The following is a 9214-nucleotide window of genomic DNA, read 5'->3' as shown; positions in this document are numbered from 1 at the left end:
TTGGTTCCGTTGGAAAAGAAGAGTAACTGGCAAAACGAGTGTTAGCAATGCTTTCTGGTTTGCCAGTTATCAGGAGTTGACTTATCAGCTCCAGACCCACCTCTCTACTCTTATCAGGTGAGCCAGTTTGTCACCTGGCTCTTGGCTGTGCAGTGCTGAGAAGGGGCATGGCCAGAGAAGAAAAAAGGCCCTCTCTGTTTCCTAAGCCCATGAGGGCGATTTGGGCAACATTTCTTTCCCATAGCATCAGCTGAATCAGTTTTTAGTTTCCTGGGCTTGCAGGATCAGTACCACGGCACCCTCTGCAGTGATGGCACTGAACCAAAATCCCCTACTGAAAGGCACATGGCCTTTCCTCATGTGCGCCCCCCATGTACCCCAGGAAGTTCTGACTTACCTCTCCCCATCCCTGTCAGTGACTAGTTAATAACTTTATACCTACTTATAAATTCTTTATATTATCCCTTATGTTAAAATTTCTCTGTTAAAATAATGAGTGCGGTTTCTGTCTCCTGGGTGGACCTTGACTGATAGCTGCTCCACGGGCCCACCAGTTTGAACATGCCCTACATTTGTGCATCTCTCACAGGTGCTCTGTTCCCTGCAGCCAGTGACCTTTTGAAATGTAAACGTGAGAGTCACACAGTTAACCATCAGTAGACTCCTGTGCTGACAGCAAAAGAACATTCTTAATGAGGCCCACAGAGCCATGAGTTGTCTAGCCCCATCTGCTAGATCTACTGTACCTGTCTCATCTCACCATGAGAAAGAGACCACTTATTAAGGAAGTCATGGTATGTCAATTTGCTGCCTTCTGTAATAATTACGTGAAAAGAACTATAAAGCTCTGCACACCCTCTGAGGCTATATTACCACCTTCTTTAAATAATGGACACAAAGTTGCCTGGCTTGCTTCTTGAGTTGCCATTAGTCCCAAATGTGACATTTTACTGCAGCGGAGCGTGAACACAGTGTACAGGTACTTCCTTGATCCTCCAGAACTTTTACTCCTGGAGCAGCTGCTGCTTCCCTTTTACGCTAAGTCCTTTCAGACTCTCATGTTGTGACCAAAAGCTCTGTCCCTTTTCTCTGAGTAGAGATAGCATAGATCTCAATTACCTTGGAGAAAGCTTGAATGAGAGCCAGTGAATGGCTTATCTGGGTAGCTTTATCCTGTGAGGGTGTCCAAGAAAAGCCAGAAGTGGCAACACCTCCCTTGTGTTTGTTGATGATTCTAAAGACCACAAATCCATCATGTGTGAGACAGTGCTAAGAGAGGATGCATGTGAGTGTGTAAATTACTTTCTAGATCTAAGTTCTAGAACTTGCCCCCACTTCCAGATTACTAAAAAAGGTATTCTAGCACTATGTAGTCTAAGGGGGTGCCAGGGACCGAGCCAGGAAAATGTTACAGGAATAAGTTTGCAAGACAACTCATAGAAAGAAACCAAACTCACCTTAATAAATTCTTCTATAGTTACTGTGGTCTGAACACTTAACAGAAGTCTGCTCTCAGTCAGCATTTAGTATGCAGTGCAGATAACATCTCTAGAACTTATCTCCCCTGCGTTTCTACCCCAGTTTCTGACACCCACTGTCCCACTTTGGTGGTTGACATGGATTTGCCTGTGGCACTGGCATCATGCCAGGTGTTCTTCTGTGCTGAGCTTACTTCATTTAGCCTTATGTCTTCAAGTTTTACCCAAGTTATTGCCTGTTGCATATCTTAGTAGAGTTATTTCTGTATATTAATGTACAGTACAGAATACAGCTGTTTTGAGGCTGTAATATTCCAGAACAGTGACTTCACACACTAGAACCACCTCTGCCTTCAACACCATCTGCACTGGGGATCAAACTCGGGACCTTGTGCATGGTAGGCAAGTTTTTTACTGTTGAGATACACCCCAATGCTAGAAACAATTTTTAGCTCCTGTAAATTTTTAGCACCTTATTTTTTGAGTGGTTTCTAAGTGGTAATGATGTAAAGAGGAAGCATTGCTGGCTGAGTATTGTAGGTGAGAGAGTTCTACCCCAAGTACACCTGGATGAACAGTGCCCTTTTTTCTTTTCCTTTAAGAAGCAAAAGTATTTATTAAGTACCTTTCTTAGCCCAAACTTGAGTTTGTGACTGGAAGTAATATTAGTTGAAGGTTTTTTTTTCAGGGAGACATAGTAGAGGAGATGACAGTAAGATGCTTTCAGGAGCTGGGCTTGGGAGTGAAGGCTTGGTTTAGATAGGGAAGACAATGTTACCATCGACCCCTAGATATCTGGGGAGAGTTACAGGCATAAGTCTGATCTCGAAGGCTTTCTGGGAAGTAGTCTAGCCTGCCTTTTGAGTCTTTAGACTGGAGTGAAGTTGTTGTTTGTAGTGGCATTTCAATTGTATTTTAATAAATCAAGACTGCCTGAAGATCTTGAGAGTAGAAGAGTCCCACCGGGAGGCAGGATTCCCATTTCAGACTGAGGTCGAGGTAAGAGCCAGTGGCTGGTTGTTTTGCTTTTCAGATCTTCAAGTTGAACCCCAATTTCTGACCCTGAGTTTTTATTAATCATGCTTCAGTTGTCAAAGGCAGAAAAAACAGTGCACCTATGCTGTTAGGGTCCCCAGTTGTAGAGATGTGTTTGGACATCTGTCCTTCCGGGGAGACCAGGCTGAGCCTCTCAAAGACAGGCTGTGTGTGGTTCACCTCTCTATCCCCAGACCCAGAGGATTAAACACAATGGTGCTTGGGTACACTTTTTGAAGAGAAGCAGGTTTGGATGGGAGGAACTCCAGCATAGAGGGCTGGGGAATGAAGATGAAGTAATCTAGCAGGAGGCCATAGACTTGAAGGAAAATCCTCCAAATGACGACAGGAGGTTACTCTACCCATTTGTATTGTTGAGGCATGACTGTGACCTCCCACACCACTAACTTCTCTAACCAGCAACTTCTACTCCAGACTTATCTGGGAAAGCTGATGTCCTCAACAGCCACCCAGACTTACTCTTTGTGTCCTTGGTCTGATCCTTCCTTCTTTCTCAGCTGTTTTTCCTCAGAGGACTGTCCTTGTCTTTCCCTCTCCACGGAAGCCCTTTTCGCTGCTTACCTGAAAAGATTTCTGCTCCGCCTACATTCTGCCTTGCTGACCTCTAGTGTATTTCGCCACAATATCAATGCCTACTGAAACTGTCAGTTTTGCCTGTTTTCTTTTTCTGGAATGTAAGCCCAGGTTCTGTCATGTTCTACTCTATCTGTGTCAAGTTGTGGCCTGGGAGCTGCAGGAGGTCTGAGAGTGTCAGGGCGGGGAAGGTGACGAAACAGTTACTACCTTTATTTTGAGCACTCCAGGAACCTTCTGAGCAATAGATTAAGATCTTATTCACAACTGATGTCTTGAGGACAGCTGTACTGCTAAGGGGCCTTTCTAAACTGTGGGTCATGACCCCATATAGAATTCACAACATTTGTGTTGTGAAAAACTTGGCAACAGGAAGGTTTCTGAAGATACAGTGACCAAAAATTAGCTCAGAATCAAACATGTAACATATTTCAAGTATTTCTGGCAGTGTTCATCAGTGTAGCATTTATACACTTGACTGTGGACTGCGGCCTTGGTCCTGAACACACAACATGTTCACTTTGTACTGGGCATGCCATCAGACCTTCAGATGCTGCCTAAAACACCTCAGCTCCTATTTGAGACTGCTTATGTTATGAATTACAGTATTTTTGCTGTGTAGAGAGTCTCCTGTTCTTACAGAAACATAATGGCTTAATTGCAGAAAACAAAGACTTTTAGTGTTTTCCTTACCATCTTCTCTCAGTAACTGTCAAATTAGTATATATTTGAATTGCAATATTTTAAAATATTTTTTATTTTAAAAATTTGTTGTTTGAAAGCTGGAAAGAATAGAGTACAGCTGTAATCTCAGCACTCAGAAGGCTAAAACAAGAGGATTGTCATGAGTTCTGGGCAGCCTGGGATACAGAGTAAGCCATGTTTTAATCCCTCCCCTTCCCAAAATTACTGTTTGAGTCTCTGACTGAGGTTTTATAAGAACTTCTTAGCCAAGTGGTGGGTGGTAGCACATGCCTATAATCCTAGTACTAGGGAGGCAAAGACAGGTGGATTTCTATGATTTCAGGCCAGTCTGGTTTACAAAGTAAATTTCAGACAGCCAGAGACAACACAGAGAAACCCTGTCTCGAAACCGCCCCCCCCAAAAAAAAACCCCTGCTCAGTGATGAGTGCTTCTTGTGTAAGCGTGAGGACTTGTTTGAGTCCTAGCATCTGTGTAAAATGCAGGGCATAACCATGCATACTTAAGAATGCTGAGGACAAGATGGTGGCACACGCCTTTAATCCCAGCCCTCTGGAGGCAGAGGCAGGCGGATCTCTGTGAGTTCGAGGTGCGCCTGGTCTACCAGAACTAGTTCCAGGACAGGCTTCAAAGCTACAAAGAAGCCCTGTCTTCAAAAACAAAAAACCAAAAAATAAAATAAAATAAAATCTGAGGACAATCGGATTTGTTGTAGCTTGCTGGCCTGACAGTTTAGCTCCAGGCTCAGTGATAGATCCTGTCCCAATGGAAAAAGTTGGAGAGTGACAGATCAGGACACATGATGTGCTCATCTGACCTCTTGAGTGTGTAGGTGGACATGCATATTCACACATGTGTGCAATACATCATATACATAATACACCTCATTGATATATACAACTTGAATTTGCCAAGTGAATTTTGTCTTGTGACTAAGACCGCCTCCTACAATTTCTAAAGTGACCCTAAATATTCTTCTGCCATTTTGAATATGTATTTGTGCAAAGCAGCATTCTCAGCATTACTGGTTGTAAAGTCAAGATGTCAGTCAGGGCTGAAAAATATTGAAGATCAAATACAGCCAAGATTTAGTTCATTTTTAAAAATAAATATGCACACCCATATCATAAGTATGCAATTTTGCTTTCTGTCTTTAAAAAGTATTACAAAGGGCCAGAAAGATTGTTCTTTGGATAAAGCTTCGTGCCACCAAGCTTGATAACTTGAGTTTGATCCCTAGAACTCAGAGTAGGGGAAGAGAATAGCTGTCCTCTGACCACCACACACTTGCCATGGCTTGTGTGTCCCTATCCCAATAAATTAAAAAAATGTTTGAAAAACATTCAAAGAATTGCTTTTAAATACATTTTACTGTGATTTATTACTGGTAAATGTTTGATTAGTATGCCTATTTTATTTATTTATGTACCCAGGGTTGCTTGGTATGTCTCAGGCAGAAAGATACCACAAATGTAAAGGATTTTAAAAACTTGAATTTTTCTAATTGTGAGAGTTCCAGGGCTTTTAGTAGGGATGATCATTGGAGGATCCCATTGCTGGTAGCTACTCACAGGTTCTCGTCTGAACCTATCAGATGCAGTTTTTACTTGGGGGTGAGGGACATTATGTTCTTCTGGCTCTCTCCATCTCACCCTGAGTGAGAACCCTTTGTCACTGTCAGCTTGAGATTAGTGGAAGGCTGGTGGGGCTGGGAGGAGGACAGCCTGACGCTGCTCAGTGTGTGAGCAGGCGCACTACACTCTTAGAAATTGCTTAGCCTTTTTGGCTGTCCCTTTATGGCTTGATTTTAGTGCTTTGTGCCAAATTTCTTGTTTCCCTTTTTTTTTTAAATTTAAAAATTTCTATAAATAGCAACAAATGCACACCCAGAAGTGGAAAGCAGTGTTGTGGAAGCCCTAAGTTGGCCAGAATTGGTAGGCCAAACACACCTTCTTTCTTCACTTTCCCTTCCCTTTTAAAGCCTTTGTTTTAGGCAAAAGGAAATTGGTGTATTTGGAGAGCAGTTGTTGGTTTTCACGACAAGACTTGTTAGTCTAATTTGGTAAGGACCTAGAGCTGCGAGTGGACTGAATAGAAAAGTTAGCGCTGAAGCAGGCATGCTGGGAGGAAGCAAAGCCCTGGATATTCCTCCCATCTTATGGATCTCCAGGGGAAGCTTTCTGGAAGGCCCTGGGTTCCCTGATGAGCAACCTCAAAGTGCCTGGGACCTTCCCACTCCCCATTCTACCAGAATGTAGGCCAGGCTAACACATGGGCAACAGTAGTTCTTTTCTACGAGAATGTAGGCCAGGCTAACACATGGGCAACAGTAGTTCTTTTCTACGAGAATGTAGGCCAGGCTAACACATGGGCAACAGTAGTTCTTTTGCTGTTTTCTGTGATACAACATGATAATAGTTTTCCTTTCTGACAGAGGCCCTGCTTGCTTATTTGTCTAGTAAACACCTATTCTCCATCCTAAAATAAGCCTCAAGTGTACAGTGTGAGGGTCCAGCTGGTGTTTCAGGAACAGTGTTGTGCCTTAGGAGAGCACTAAGAAGGCAGGTACATGCAGACTTAACTTGTTTAGAGTTTTTTCTTGACAGTGCTCTTTCTCTCTCTCTTTCTCTGCCTTCCTGCTGTCCCCTGCTCAGAGTCCCACTGGACACTGCCTGTTCCTGTTCTTAGCCCAGGTGTACTGTGCTTGAGAATTAGATGTTGCCTAGTGAGCAGGATAGCCTTTTATGGGCTGGTTTAATTGAAGGATCTTAATAGTGTCCTGATGTGAAAGTGTCCTGGCCCAGCCAACTCTTTGCATTTTCAGGAGACAACCCCAGAGTCTTGCTCTTAAGAGATGCCTTCAACCTTTGTCTGTTTGTTTGTGATGTTCCATTCTTACACTCCCTCATACCCCTCCTGCAGGTGATTTAGGGAGTCACTGGGACCTCTTAGTGTTCTACTGGCAGCTTGTTGCAGAAGAGAATTTCATTCTCTCCTGACTGATTGAGCGAGCAGTCTGTATTTTCATGTTTGAAGCACTTTCATTTACCCCTGTGAATCACTCACTAGACAGTGCTGAGCTGTAGATGAATGGGAGCCTTCTTAGTATCTGATACTTTGACTGTGGTGAGAATAAAGGAGGAATAAAGTTGCTTGGGTGGTGTCTGCATGAGCCAGGAAGAGTTCAAATGGTGTGGGTATTGAATAGGACCTAGACCTGTCTCTTCAGAAACCTTAACGTCTTCTGCGGTATAACCTCAGGGGGTCTTATGAACATGGAGTTTCTATCCTGACCACTCCTTTGACTTCCTTCCAGCTTTTGAGTTAATTTAACTTGAACGAAACAATTATCTTTGTCTACAGTTTTACTTTGAGAGAATTGTATGCTTGCATGCAGTGGTAAGAATCTTATATATCTTTTACCTAGTGTCTCTAGTGGTGCCTTCTTTTAATTTATCTTTTTAAAACTTGAACTTAGGCTGGAAAAATTACTCAGTAGTAAAACCTCCTGCTGCGGGCCCAACAACCTGAGTTCAGTCTACGGTGTAGTGGAGGGAGTGAACGGGAGCTCTGCAAGTTGTCCTCTGACCTCTGTCCTATGTATGGTATTTAATATTTAGGAGTCCAGAGAGCTGGCTCAGAGGTTATTTTTTTCTGCTTCTGTTTTTTGTTTGTTTTTTCAAAACCGGGTTTCTCTGTAGCTTTGGAACCTATCTTGGAACTAGCTCTTGTAGACCAGGCTGGCCTCAAACTCACAGAGATCCGCCTGCCTCTGCCTCTCAAGTGCTGGGATTAGAGGCATGTGCCACCATCGCCCACTGGCTCAGTGATTAGTTAAGAACACTGGCTGCTCTTGCAGAGGACCTGGGTTCAATTCCCAGCACCCACATGGTGGCTTACAGCCATCTTTAAATACAGTTAGAGAAAATCTAATATTCTCTTGTGACTCACAGGTACTAGGCACATAAATGGTACACATGCATACATGTGGACAAAGTGCACATAAAATAAAAATAAATATTTTGATCTTTTTGAGAAAAATATTTTTAAGAATAAAGTTTAAAAGTAAAAGTCAAACATACCAAGGTTGTACAGATTGGCACTGGCAATATTTCTCATCTGGTAGAGGAACCTGAGCTGGGCCCCAGGATCTCTCAAGAAGACTGAAGAGAACTGACTCTGGAGACTTGATCTTTGATCTCCTCACATGTGCTATGGTACACACATGCCTAAGCAGTCACACAAACTTTTTAAGACTGTATAATTGTCTACAGTGGTAGCAGTAGCTGTAGAAGTAGTAGTTTTGTTTCCTTCCAAAGTTATCTATCCCTATTTAAAGATCATGTATCAACTCTCTTTTACTTATATATACCACAGCATGAACTATGTTTTGGATCTTGCCTTTTAAATTGAGCAGTATATCTTGGAGACCTAGCTTTGTTAGTGCAGAAAGAGCTTCTTTATTTATACAATGGCATAGTATTCCCTGAGTAGATAAGATATAATTTATTTAACTAGTCCCCTAATCTTTGCTATTACACACAATGTTGCAATGAGTATTCTTTACATATACACTTCCCCACATGTATAATCATGAGTAATTATTTTCCTGTGATAAATTCCAAAAAATAAGATAACTGGGTCAAAGTATGTACTTTAATTTTGATAAATAACTGCCAGGTTGTTTTACATGGAGATTTTACCAGGTTACATTCTCACCAACAGTGGTGTCTGTGGATGCTTGCTTTCACTGTTGACAGCACCATTATTCCTATATGTTTCCTTTTTTTGGGTGTGCTTTCTTCATTTTCCCGCTGGGTTATTTACTCAATGATGTGTAGGAATGTGGAATCTAGCTCTTAGCAATATAAAGTACTGGTGTTTTCTCAAAATACTGACTTTGTTCACAGAGAATTTTATAGCTGATAATTGTGGAAAGTTTTCCTGTAGTCAGATATGTTGTCATTTGTTATGGCTGCTGAGTTTGTATCATAGTTTGAAAGTTTATTAATTTCCAAATTATATATTTTTTAAATTATGCACTGTTTCCTAGTGTGATTTTCTTCCTCCTTTTTTTTCCTCTTTCCTCTTTACCCATCTGGAATTTGTTCTTTGGTGTAAAGAGTTAGATGTATAGATCTCATTTTATAGATACAAGTGCTTTCTTTGGTAGCAGAGTGCCTTTGATAGCTGTTTTTCGTTGATTCTTGCAGGTGAGTTTGTGATGTGGGAGAGGCCTAGGGGCAACTCCTGTGCTGGATGGGTGGTGGTAACGTACCAGCTCAGCACAGCTGTTTTTACTGCCAGTATGTAGATACAAAGGTGGTGGCGCACGCCTTTAATCCCAGCACTCGGGAGGCAGAGGCAGGCAGATCTCTGTGAGTTCGAGACCAGCCTGGTCTAC

This window comes from Microtus ochrogaster, chromosome 15 (assembly GCF_000317375.1).
Source record: "Microtus ochrogaster isolate Prairie Vole_2 chromosome 15, MicOch1.0, whole genome shotgun sequence".
In the NCBI taxonomy this organism is placed as follows: Eukaryota; Metazoa; Chordata; class Mammalia; order Rodentia; family Cricetidae; genus Microtus; species Microtus ochrogaster.
The sequence above is the reverse complement of the archived record's forward strand: the minus strand, read 5'-3'. Positions refer to the sequence as shown.